The sequence below is a fragment of the Oncorhynchus keta genome, chromosome 34, assembly GCF_023373465.1.
Source record: "Oncorhynchus keta strain PuntledgeMale-10-30-2019 chromosome 34, Oket_V2, whole genome shotgun sequence".
NCBI lineage: Eukaryota > Metazoa > Chordata > Actinopteri > Salmoniformes > Salmonidae > Oncorhynchus > Oncorhynchus keta.
The window spans coordinates 75,553,864-75,567,705 of record NC_068454.1 but is presented as its reverse complement, the minus strand read 5'-3'; positions in this window follow the sequence as shown (position 1 = coordinate 75,567,705).

Here is a 13,842-nt window from a genome sequence, read left to right as displayed (position 1 = left end):
TTTGTCATCAGTAATTACTGACTTTTCAGAAATATACAGAATAGACCCCTAATTGCATAATTGAATTAATGACCACGCTCGAAATCACAGTCGAAGATATAAGAAAACTATTTTGAATACAGTGAAAATGTTTGGCTGTTATACCGTGAAGTTACTTTTGTTTGAAGGTAAACCAAATAAATCAAGTAAAATAAATGGTCGATTAAAAGTTCGCGTTGAACGTCTAGGATTTGACAAAATAAGAATGATGAGACCCATTGATTTATCAAAAAACGATTAATAGATGCCATGTTTCCAGTGTTTTTCATTGCGCTATAGTTTGTTTTCAGCGTTCGAAGCTAGTGCGTCATTGTTGAATTTAGAGAAACTTTGCTGAATTAAAGTGAAAGAGAGTTGTCCATTTTTCAGCATATCCTCCAGAGCAATAACCTTATCCCTCATTAGTTGCTAAAATAAATGTGTCTATAACATGTGATCATAGTTAGCCAAACCAATAGATGGCGCTGCTGTTATGTGTATCTGAGTGTTATACTATATAGTACGAGTGAGCCAAGTAAGGCATGACTTACTATGCACTAAATGGAGTTGTATGGATGCTAAACAATGATGCTGAAGTAATCAACATAACCTTGCATTTGTATAGAACAAACAACGTACAAAACACGTTGTCTATTCCAACGCTCTGCTAAAAACTTTTCCGCGCTCAGGTAAAAAAAAAAAACTGCGGCTCAACACCCATCTATTTTTTGTGACTACCTGGACCTCCCATTTGGTTTTGAAGTATTGAAACCAAAACATATGGATTTGAATAAACATGAAAAGGTGAATGTAAGAAGCACACATCATTTCAAATATGCTACATGTCAAATGAAATGGCATATAAACACTCTAAACAGGTCAGGAGCCAGACATGGAGTTTAAGAAGTATCGAAAATGAATTATTTAGGCTATATTATTTAAATTATTTGTGCAGAAGGTTCTACATGGAACCCCAAAGCGTTTTACCTAGAACAAAAAGTTTTTTTTTTTTTTACCTATAACCAAAAAGGGTTCTCCTATGGGGACAGCTGAAGAACCCTTTGGGAACTATTTTTTCTAAAAGTGTATGGGTAATTATGTGTCCTGGTCTGCATAAGTTAACAAAGCTATCTATTCCATACTCACACCAGACCTCAGATCAAATATATAAAATACTATTTGAACCCAGGTCTGACACACACAGTCTCCTAGCATCAGTCAGTGTGTTAAGTAGTCTACATTAGCTCCAAGGAGCGATGAGACATGATGGTTGCTGTAGACAGATGGCCAGAATTACGGAGGTTACACATTATTTACGACAGCCATCTCCCTCTCTCTCTCTCTCTAATGTGGGCAGATAGATAGATAGATAGATAGATAGATAGATAGATAGATAGATAGATAGATAGATAGATAGATAGATAGATAGATAGATAGATAGATAGATAGATAGATAGATAGATAGATAGAGAGAGAGAGAGAGGGAAGGGGAGGTTAAGGAGGGGAGAACAGTTGGGATAGATAGTGGTCAAGCTCCTGAGGTTCAAGGACAAGGTAGCTGTTCTGGAAAGAGCCAAGAACTTGAGAGGAACGTATATCTTCCTCAACGAGGACTATCCTGAAGCTGTGCACCAGAAGAGGAAAGAACTGATCCCAGCCATAAAAGCTGCAAGGACGTGTGCGGACATTGCGTGTGTCCGCTATGACAGGCACATTGTCCATCCTCCCTCCCAGAAGCCTGGAAGGGATGAGAGAGCCAAGCCTATGGGTACGTAGCCTAAACCTCGCAGCACACACACCAATGGATTAACGGACTGCTGAATGTATTCATATTTTCAATATTATGTCTGTCTCTGATAAGCTTCCCAGGAAAGGGCTGAAAATAGCCCATATGAATATATGTAGCCTTAGAAATAAGGTTCATGAAATCAATAATTTGCTAACATCAGATAACATTCATATATTAGACATTTCTGAGACTCACTTAGATAATTCATTTGATGATACATCAGTAGCAAAACTGTCACGCCCTGACCTTTTTCACCGGTCCTTGTGCTTGTCTCCGCCCCCTACAGGTGTGCCCATCTCCCTTATTATCCCCTGTGTATTTATACCTGTGTTCTCTGTCTGTTTTTGCCAGTTTGTCTTGTTCGTTCAAGCTTACAAGCAGTTTTCCTGTCAGCTCCTATCGTTTCCCAGACTCTTTTTGCTCGTCCTTCCGGTTTTGACCTTTGCCTGTTCTGACCCTGCACCCTCCCACCTGACCTCTCTGCCTGACCCTGACCCTGAGCCTGCCTACCATCCTGTACCTTTGCCTTACCCTGGATTTTCGACCCCTGCCTGCCTTGACCTGTCTTTGCCTGCCCCTGTTTGCTACAATAAACAGGGTTACTTCGACAGTCTGCATCTGGGTCTTACTGTAAGGGTTTTCCTGTGGTGAAGGAGAAGCGGACCAAAATGCAGCGTGGTGGTTATTCATGTTCTTTAATAAAGGAACTCGACATGGAATAACTAACAAAACAATAAATGTGCGAAAACCCAAACAGTCCTATCTGGTGTAAAACAGAGACAGGAACAATCACCCACAAACACACAGTGAAACCCAGGCTACCTAAGTATGATTCTCAATCAGAGACAACTAATGACACCTGCCTCTGATTGAGAACCATACTAGGCCCAAACATAGAAATACCCAAAACCTAGAAAAACAAACATAGACTGCCCACCCAACTCACGCCCTGACCATACTAAATAAATACAAAACAAAGGAAAATAAAGGTCAGAACGTGACACTTACCTTGATTCTTGAAAAAAACAAGGATATAACATTTATAGAAGAGACAGAAATGCTTATGGGGGAGGAGTTGCTGTATATATATATATATATATTCAGGGCCATATCCCTGTAATGCTTAGAGAAGATCTTATGTCAAGTGTTATTGAAGTGTTGTGGTTGCAGGTTCACTTGGCACATCTAAAGCCTTTTCTTCTGGGGTGTTGTATATAGGCCACCAAGTGCTAACAGTCAGTATCTAAATAGTGTATGTGATGTAAACAGAGATGTCTACTTTCTTGGGGCCCTGAATATTGACTGGTTTTCATCAAGCTATCCCATCAAGAGGAAGCTTGTTTTTTTTGTGTATTTTTTTTGTGTGTTGAATTTTAACCCCTTCTTCTCCCCAATTTCGTGGTATCCAATTGTTAGTAGCTACTATCTTGTCTCATTGCTACAACTCCCATACGGGCTCGGGAGAGACGAAGGTTGAAAGTAATGCGTCCTCCGATACACAACCCAACCAGCCGTACAGGGCGCATCCAATCCGGAAGCCAGCTGCACCAATGTGTCGGAGGATACACCGTGCATCTGGCGACCTGGTTAGCGTGCACTGCACCCGGCCCGCCACAGGAGTCGCTGGTGCGCGATGAGACAAGGATATCCCTACCGGCCAAACCCTCCCTAACCCTAACCCGGACAAGTGGTAGATAGAAAGTGGTAGATAGGGCCTCCCGGGTGGTTGCTGTTTAATAATGGAACTGAACACTGATTAACACTGATTAACAAAACACAGAGAACAACCAAATCAGTTCTGTCTGCTGCAGACACAAAAACAGAAAGCAAACACCCACAACCAAAATGGGGAAAACAGGCTACCTAGGTATTATTCTCAATTAGAGACAACGAATGACACCTGCCTCTGATTGAGAACCATACTAGGCCAAACACATAGAAATATAACATAGAAAAAAGAACATAGACTACCCACCCCAACTCACGCCCTGACCAACCTAACACAAAGACATAAAAAAGGAACTAAGGTCAGAACGTGACAGCTGGATAGAAAGTGCTGGAAAGAAAGTGGTAAATAGAAAGGGATGGATACATAGGGGTGGATAGAATGGTATGGACAGAAAGTGGTGGATAGAAAGGGGTTTGTTAACTTGGCTTTCGAAGACCTTAGAAAGGCAGGGTAGGATAGATATAGGTCTGTAGCAGTTTGGGTCAAGAGTGTCCCCCCACTTTAAAGAGGGGGATGACCGCAGCTGCTTTCCAATCTTTGGGAATCTCAGACAACACGGAAGAGAGGTTGAACAGGCTAGTAATAGGGGTGGCAACAATTTCAGCAGATAATTTTAGAAAGAAAGGGACCAGATTGTCTAGCCCGGCTGATTTGTAGGGGTCCAGATTTTGCAGCTCTTTCAGAACATCAGCTGACTGGATTTGGGAGAAGGAGACATGGGGAAGACTTGGGCGAGTTGCTATGGGGGGTGCAGTGCTGTTGACCGGAGTAGGGGTTGCCAGGTGGAAAGCACAGCCAGCCGTAGAAAAATGCTAATTGAAATGCTCAATTACAGTGGATGTATCAGTGGTGACAGTGTTTCCTATCTTTTCTATCCACCCCTTTCTATCCACCCCTTTCTATCCACCCCTTTCTATCCATGCCTTTCTATCCACCACTTTCTATCCACCCCTTTCTACTTTCTATCCACCCCTTTCTATCCACCCCTTTCTATCCACCCTTTCCACCCCTTTCTATCCACCCCTTTCTATCCACCCCTTTCTATCCAACCCTTTCTATCCATGCCTTTCTATCCACCCCTTTCTATCCACCCCTTTCTATCCACCACTTTCTATCCACCCCTTTCTATCCACCCCTTTCTATCCACCCCTTTCTATCCACCCCTTTCTATCCACCCCTTTCTATCCACCACTTTCTATCCATCCCTTTCTATCCAACACTTTCTATCCATCCCTTTCTATCCATCCCTTTCTATCCAACACTTTCTATCCATGCCTTTCTATCCACCACTTTCTATCCACCACTTTCTATCCACCACTTTCTATCCACCTCTCTGCTATGCAATCTGGTTTCAGAGCTGGTCATGGGTGCACCTCAGCCACGCTCAAGGTCTTAAACGATATCTTAACCGCCATCGATAAGAAACATTACTGTGCAGCCGTATTCATTGATCTGGCCAAGGCTTTCGACTCTGTCAATCACCACATCCTCATCGGCAGACTCGACAGCCTTGAGTTCTCAAATGATTGCCTCACCTGGTTCACCAACTACTTCTCTGATAGAGTTCAGTGTGTCAAATCGGAGGGTCTGCTGTCCGGACCTCTGGCAGTCTCTAAGGGGGTGCCACAGGGTTCAATTCTTGGACCGACTCTCTTCTCTGTATACATCAATGATGTCGCTCTTGCTGCTGGTGAGTCTCTGATCCACCTCTACGCAGACGACACCATTCTGTATACTTCCGGCCCTTCTTTGGACATTGTGTTAACAACCCTCCAGACAAGCTTCAATGCCATACAACTCTCCTTCCGTGGCCTCCAATAGCTCTTAAATACAAGTAAAACTAAATGCATGCTCTTCAATCGATCGCTGCCTGCACCTGCCCGCCTGTCCAACATCACTACTCTGGACAGCTCTGACTTAGAATATGTGGACAACTACAAATACCTAGGTGTCTGGTTAGACTGTAAACTCTCCTTCCAGACCCACATCAAACATCTCCAATCCAAAGTTAAATCTAGAATTTGCTTCCTATTTCGCAACAAAGCATCCTTCACTCATGCTGCCAAACATACCCTTGTAAAACTGACCATCCTACCAATCCTCGACTTCGGCGATGTCATTTACAAAATAGCCTCCAATACCTTACTCAACAAATTGGATGCAGTCTATCACAGTGCCATCCGTTTTGTCACCAAAGCCCCATATACTACCCACCATTGCGACCTGTACGCTCTTATTGACTGGCCCCCGCTTCATACTCGTCGCCAAACGAGCTCCATGACATCTACAAGACCCTGTTAGGTAAAGTCCCCCCTTATCTCAGCTCGCTGGTCACCATAGCATCACCCACCTGTAGCACGCGCTCCAGCAGGTATATCTCTCTGGTCACCCCCAAAACCAATTATTTCTTTGGCCGTCTCTCCTTCCAGTTCTCTGCTGCCAATGACTGGAACAAACTAGAAAATTATTTGAAACTGGAAACACTTATCTCCCTCACTAGCTTTAAGCACCAGCTGTCAGAGAAGCTCACAGATTACTACACCTGTACATAGCCCACCTATAATTTAGCCCAAACAACTACCTCTTTCCCTACTGTATTTATTTTATTTATTTTGCTCCTTTGCACCCCATTATTTTTATTTCTACTTTGCACATTCTTCCACTGCAAATCCACCATTCCAGTGTTTTACTTGCTATATTGTATTTACTTTGCCACCATGGCCTTTTTTGCCTTTACCTCCCTTATCTCACCTCATTTGCTCACATCGTATATAGACTTGTTTCTACTGTATTATTGACTGTATGTTTGTTTTACTCCATGTGTAACTCTGTGTCATTGTATGTGTCGAACTGCTTTGCTTTATCTTGGCTAGGTCAATTGTAAATTGGTTAAATAAAGGTTAAATAAATAAATAGAAAGGGGTGGATAGAAAGGGGTGGATAGAAAGGGATAGATAGAAAGTGGTGGATAGAAAGAAAGTGGTGGATAGAATGGTATGGATAGAAAGTGGTGGATGGAATGGTATGGATAGAAAGTGGTGGATAGAAAGTGCTGGATGGATAGAAAGGGATGGATGGAAAGGGGTGGATAGAAAGTGGTGGATAGAAAGTGCTGGATGGATAGAAAGGGATGGATGGAAAGGGATGGATGGAAAGTGCTGGATGGATAGAAAGTGGTGGATAGAAAGTGCTGGATGGATAGAAAGGGATGGATGGAAAGGGGTGGATAGAAAGTGGTGGATGGATAGAAAGTGGTGGATGGACAGAAAGGGATGGATGGAAAGGGGTGGATAGAAAGTGGTGAATAGAAAGTGGTGGATAGAAAGGGATAGATAGAAAGGGATAGATAGAAAGGGATAGATAGAAAGTGGTGGATAGAAAGGTATGGATAGAATGGTATGGATAGAATGGTATGGATAGAATGGTATGGATAGAAAGGGGTGGATAGACAGGGAAGGATAGAAAGTGGTGGATAGAAAGGGATGGATAGAAAGTGGTGGATAGAATGGTATGGATAGGGGTGGATAGAAAGGGGTGGATAGAAAGGGATGGATAGAAAGGGATGGATAGAAAGTGATGGATAGAAAGTGTGGATGGAAAGGGATGGATAGAAAGGGATGGATAGAAAGGGATGGATAGAAAGTGATGGATAGAAAGGGATGGATAGAAAGGGATGGATAGAAAGTGGTGGATAGAAAGTGGTGGATAGAAAGTGGTGGATAGAAAGGGATGGATAGAAAGGGATGGATAGAAAGGATGGATAGAAAGGGATGGATAGAAAGTGGTGGATAGAAAGTGGTGGATAGAAAGGGATGGATAGAAAGGGATGGATAGAAAGTGGTGGATAGAAAGGGATGGATAGAAAGTGGTGGATAGAAAGGGATGGATAGAAAGGGATGGATAGAAAGGGATGGATAGAAAGGGATGGATAGAAAGTGGTGGATAGAAAGGGATGGATAGAAAGTGGATGGATAGAAAGTGTGGATAGAAAGGGATGGATAGAAAGGGATGGATAGAAAGTGGTGGATAGAAAGTGGATGGATAGAAAGGGATGGATAGAAAGTGGTGGATAGAAAGTGTTGGATAGAAAGGGATGGATAGAAAGGGATGGATAGAAAGGGATGGATAGAAAGGGATGGATAGAAAGTGGTGGATAGAAAGGGATGGATAGAAAGGGGTGGATAGAAAGGGGTGGATAGAAAGGGGTGGATAGAAAGGGGTGGATAGAAAGTGGTGGATAGAAAGGGGTGGATAGAAAGGGATGGATAGAAAGTGGTAGATAGAAAGTGTTGGATAGAAAGGGATGGATATAAAGTGGTGGATAGAAAGTGTTGGATAGATAGAAAGGGGTGGATAGACAGGGATGGATAGAAAGTGCTGATAGAAAGTGCTGGATAGAAAGGGGTGGATAGAAAGGGGTGGATAGAAAGGGGTGGATAGAAAGGGATGGATAGAAAGGGGTGGATAGAAAGAAAGGGGTGGATAGAAAGAAAGGGGTGGATAGACAGGGATGGATAGAAAGTGCTGATAGAAAGTGCTGGATAGAAAGTGCTGATAAGAAAGGGGTGGATAGAAAGGGGTGGATAGAAAGGGGTGGATAGAAAGGGGTGGATAGAAAGGGGTGGATAGAAAGGGGTGGATAGAAAGGGATGGATAGAAATGGGTGGATAGAAAGAAAGGGGTGGATAGACAGGGATGGATAGAAAGTGCTGATAAGAAAGGGGTGGATAGAAAGGGGTGGATAGAAAGGGGTGGATAGAAAGTGGTGGATAGAAAGTGGTGGATAGAAAGTGGTGGATAGAAAGTGGTAGATGGAAAGGGATGGATAGAAAGGGGTGGATAGAAACTGCTAATAGAAAGGGGTGGATAGGAAGGGATAGAAAGTGGTGGCTAGAAAGTGGTGGATAGAAAGGTGTCATGACGTTGGCCTCTTTGGGTATAGCAAGCCCCATCCCCCTCTCCCTGCCTCTCCCTGCCTCCCCCTTTGCCTCCTTCATCTAGGCTGCTGTGGTCAGAGAGACGTCGTAAATTCCTGAGGATCTCCTCATCGATTTTCATGGAGAACAAAGGAATTCCTTCCACCTCACAGAACTTGAGGTACGAACAAATTTCATGTTCCGGAGAAAGTATAAACGATCGGTGAAGAATCCAGCTACGAACTGGTCCGTTTGTCACAACTTGGGGAAGCTCATGGGAGACGGTGTGGCAACATTACCATAACGCTGTTTATATAATAGCCTCAGATATGAGGTTCACATCTAATTGTTGTATAAGATGAATGAGTGAGTATGATACTGTTTGTATATGGTGTAATATGATTTGACTGTTTAATGATTTGAAGTAAATCAGAGGACCGCCCCTGAGCCCAGTTAGGGTCAGACATCCTGGGACAGCCCTTTTCGGCCCTTCTGAATAAAACCCCCACTCGGGTTTTCTATCAGGAGACCGAGCTTACCTCAATCAGACTGGCGGCTCTGGCTGCTCCATGAAGGCTGGCGGCTCTGGCTGCTCCATGCAGGCTGGCGGCTCTGGCTGCTCCATGCAGGCTGGCGGCTCTGGCTGCTCCATGCAGGCTGGCGGCTCTGGCTGCTCCATGCAGGCTGGCGGCTCTGGCTGCTCCATGCAGGCTGGCGGCTCTGGCTGCTCCATGCAGGCTGGCGGCTCTGGCTGCTCCATGCAGGCTGGCGGCTCTGGCTGCTCCATGCAGGCTGGCGGCTCTGGCTGCTCCATGCAGGCTGGCGGCTCTGGCTGCTCCATGCAGGCTGGCGGCTCTGGCTGCTCCATGCAGGCTGGCGGCTCTGGCTGCTCCATGCAGGCTGGCGGCTCTGGCTGCTCCATGCAGGCTGGCGGCTGGCTGCTCCATGCAGGCTGGCGGCTCTGGCTGCTCCATGCAGGCTGGCGGCTCTGGCTGCACCATGCAGGCTGGCGGCTCTGGCTGCACCATGCAGGCTGGCGACTCTGGCTGCTCCATGCAGGCTGGCGACTCTGGCTGCACCATGCAGGCTGGCGACTCTGGCTGCACCATGCAGGCTGGCGACTCTGGCGGCTCCATGCAGGCTGGCGACTCTGGCGGCACCATGCAGGCTGGCGACTCTGGCTGCACCATGCAGGCTGGCGACTCTGGCTGCACCATGCAGGCTGGCTGCACCATCTGGCGGCTCTGGCTGCATGCAGGCTGGCGACTCTGGCTGCTCCATGCAGGCTGGCGACTCTGGCTGCTCCATGCAGGCTGGCGACTCTGGCGGCTCCATGCAGGCTGGCGACTCTGGCGGCTCCATGCAGGCTGGCGACTCTGGCGGCTCCATGCAGGCTGGCGACTCTGGCGGCTCCATGCAGGCTGGCGACTCTGGCGGCTCCATGCAGGCTGGCGACTCTGGCGGCTCCATGCAGGCTGGCGACTCTGGCGGCTCCATGCAGGCTGGCGACTCTGGCGGCTCCATGCAGGCTGGCGACTCTGGCGGCTCCATGCAGGCTGGCGACTCTGGCGGCTCCATGCAGGCTGGCGACTCTGGCGGCTCCATGCAGGCTGGCGACTCTGGCGGCTCCATGCAGGCTGGCGACTCTGGCGGCTCCATGCAGGCTGGCGACTCTGGCGGCTCCATGCAGGCTGGCGACTCTGGCGGCTCCATGCAGGCTGGCGACTCTGGCGGCTCCATGCAGGCTGGCGACTCTGGCGGCTCCATGCAGGCTGGCGACTCTGGCGGCTCCATGCAGGCTGGCGACTCTGGCGGCTCCATGCAGGCTGGCGACTCTGGCGGCTCCATGCAGGCTGGCGACTCTGGCGGCTCCATGCAGGCTGGCGGCTCTGGCGGCTCCATGCAGGCTGGCGGCTCTGGCGGCTCCATGCAGGCTGGCGGCTCTTTGCAGACTGGCAGCTTCTTGTAGACTGGCAGCTCTGGCAGCTCCTTGCAGACTGACAGCTCTGGCGGCGCTGAACAGGCGGGAGACTCCGGCAGCGCTGTAGAGTTTGAAAGGCTCTGGCAGCGCTGGACTGAGGAGCTCTGGCGCCTCTGGAATGAGGGGCTCTGGCGCCTCTGGACTGAGGGGCTCTGGCGCCTCTGGACTGAGGGGCTCTGGCGCCTCTGGACTGAGGGGCTCTGGCGCCTCTGGACTGAGGGGCGGGAGCTCTAGCAGCGCCGGACAGGCGGGAGACTCCAGCTGCGCTGGAGAGGAGGAAGGCTCTAGCAGCGCTGGACAGGCAAGACGCACTATAGGCCTGATGCGTGGTGCTGGCACTGGTGGTACTGGGACGAGGACACGCACCTCAGGGCGAGTGCGGGGAGGAGAAACAGGGAGAACTGGGCTCTGGACACGCATAGGAAGCCTGGTGCGGGGGGCTGCCACCCGAGGGCTGGTGCGTGTAGGTGGCACTGGATAGACCGGACCGTGCAGGTGCACTGGAGCTCTTGAGCACCGAGCCTGCCCAACCTTACCTGGCTCGATGCCCGCTCTAGCCCGGCCGATAAGAGGAGCTGGTATGTACCGCACCGGGCTATGCACCCGCACTGGAGACACTGTGCGCTCCACAGCGTAACACGGTGCCTGCCCGGTCTCTCTCGCTCTCCGGTAAGCACAGGAAGTTGGCGCAGGTCTCCTACCTGGCGTCGCCATACTCCCTGTGTGCCTCCCCCCAATACATTTTTGGGGCTGACTCTCGGGCATCCTACCACACCGCCGTGCTCACTTCGCCAACCTCATTCTCCTGTAACCTTCCTCACACTGCTCCATCGAATCCCAGGCGGGCTCCGGCACTCTCCCTGGGTCGACCGCCCACCTGTCTATCTCTTCCCAAGTTTTGTAGTCCAGATTCTGCTCCCATGTCCCGAAATCCTGACATCGCTGCCTCTCCTGCTCCTCGTAATGCTGCCTCTCTGCTTTCGCTGCCTCCAGCTCCTCTGCTTTGGGGCGGCGATATTCCCCTGGCTCTGCGCAGGGTCCTTTTCCGTCCAACTCGTCCTCCCAAGTCCATGAGTCTTGTGATGCTGGCTGCTTCTCCTGCTGTTGCTGCTTGTCACCACGCCGCTTGGTCCTGTTGTGGTGGGTGGTTCTGTAACGGTTTTATTCTGGTGAAAGAGAGACGGACCAAAACGCAGCATGGTTATATCTCATGGTTCTTTAATAACGAAACTATACATGAATAAACTACAAAACAATAAAAATGAAAATGAAAACCCGAAAACAGTCCCGTGTGGTACAAACACTGACACAGGAGAAAACCACCCAGAAAACCCAACACAAAACAGGCTACCTAAATATGGTTCCCATTCAGAGACAATACCTAACACCTGCCTCTGATTGAGAACCATATCAGGCCAAACACAGAAACAGACAAACTAGACACACAACATAGAATGCCCACCCAGCTCACGTCCTGACCAACACTAAAACAAGGAAAACACACAAGAACTATGGTCAGAACGTGACAACTAATGTGAGATAATGTAAATAATTAATTAATTCGAAGACTAATTGATCAGATAAAATATCTGAAAGGTTATTTTAGGAAATTATAACTTTGGAATCTGAATATTTTTCCTTGGTGCCCCGACTTCCTAGTTAATCACATTTACATGATTAATCAGTCTAATTGCGTAATACTAATTACAGAGAATCTTTGATCAAAAACTGTGTCTTCAGTTTAATGATAGTAAAGACAATTTACATTTGTGGTGCACCCTGTGAGGAATCTAATATAGAATTAGACTTTGCTGTGGAATTCTATATATCAATTGTGCAAACAGAATGCTTTGTATACATTCAAATTGGTTGTATGTGTGTTCCCATTTGAAGAGGCTACAGAGCGCCTCCGGTAGGTGTTTTTAATGTTAGAGCAACGAGTGATAAATTCCAGATTTAGTCCGTTAGGCCAAACGGTACTATTTTTCTGTTGGTCAATATTAACTTCTAGAGCCAGAAAGGTTAAAAATTAGAAGATATTCGTTAGGTGACCGGGCCGAAGTATTTTTGTCCGCCTACCGCACTAAACCTGTGTGGACTGACTAGAGGCATATCCGTATTATGTGCCGTGTCGCTCTGGTCAACATAACGCTAGCAAAGTATGCCAAATGGGTTCCTGTGAAACGTCACTAGCAAACCCACCTTTGCCATGGTGAGAGGACCCTATTTTGTGCTTAGAACGTGATATTTCTGAACAATGTAGGATTACGAGATGCTAAACTAACAGAGGGGGAGAACATTTTTCACTTCCTGTGTTCCGTTTAAAATCTTCTGCCTTGCGCGACGGAAGTCCCGCCCTTTGTACCGTTTGATTTCAGCATTCTGCATCACTGGTGGTGAAGAATCGCAAGTCCATCTTTTAAAAGAACGGTTGGAAATCCAAACGTGGATCACGTTAAAGTGTACCATAGTGGTAAATGTACCTAACATTACCTTTATGACAATCCAGCAATCTCAATTGCTTGGGTATTATCGTCTCATTCAATATATTTATTTAAATTGTCAAACATACCTTTCTAGGTTCTTCCAATTAAACGAGACACCTTAAACTTTGCAATAGTAACCTAGATGAACCAACTTCCCAGGTTAATTTAAAGTTTAATACCCAGATAGCCTATCCAGGTATGATTAATCATTATCATTGATTAATTCAATTTGCTTTTGCAAATTCATTCACGTCCAATGTCCACAGTACTGTCCAGTACTGATGGTTCATTAATGTCTATAAATAGATTAAAATCGTCTTTGCAGCTCCCAATATATTCCAAAACCAAACTGGAAAATTAGGAAAAACATTTTTTCCTTTCAAAATGTTCTAATAATGTGCAAGCTCCCAGGGTGGGTAGTTCCCACTCGCCCGATAATTAGTGAACCTCCACCCGCAGATGGATTGATCTCTGACCTCAGCAGCGATACCAACCCTAATTATGCCATTAGTGGAAAAGCAGACAACAACGCTTTCCAAAATCAACCATATCGGGTGCAGGCCTCGTAAAGGTTCTTTCCAGTCTAGCCCTGATGTCTTGCCATCCGAGATTGGTGGATAGAAAGGGGTGGATAGAAAGGGATGGATAGAATGTGGGGGATAGAAAGTGGTGGATAGAAAGTGGTGGATAGAAAGGGGTGGATAGAAAGGGATGGATAGAAAGTGGTGGATAGAAAGGGATGGATAGTGTTCATAGTAAGTATAGCATCATGCTTTTGGGATATGTATCTTTTCAGATTCCACAATGATTCTTTAGTTGTGGTCATTACATCTCCACACTCCCTCTCTTCTTTGATGTGATCATTACATCACCACACTCCCTCTCTTCTTTGATGTGATCATTACATCACCACACTCCCTCTC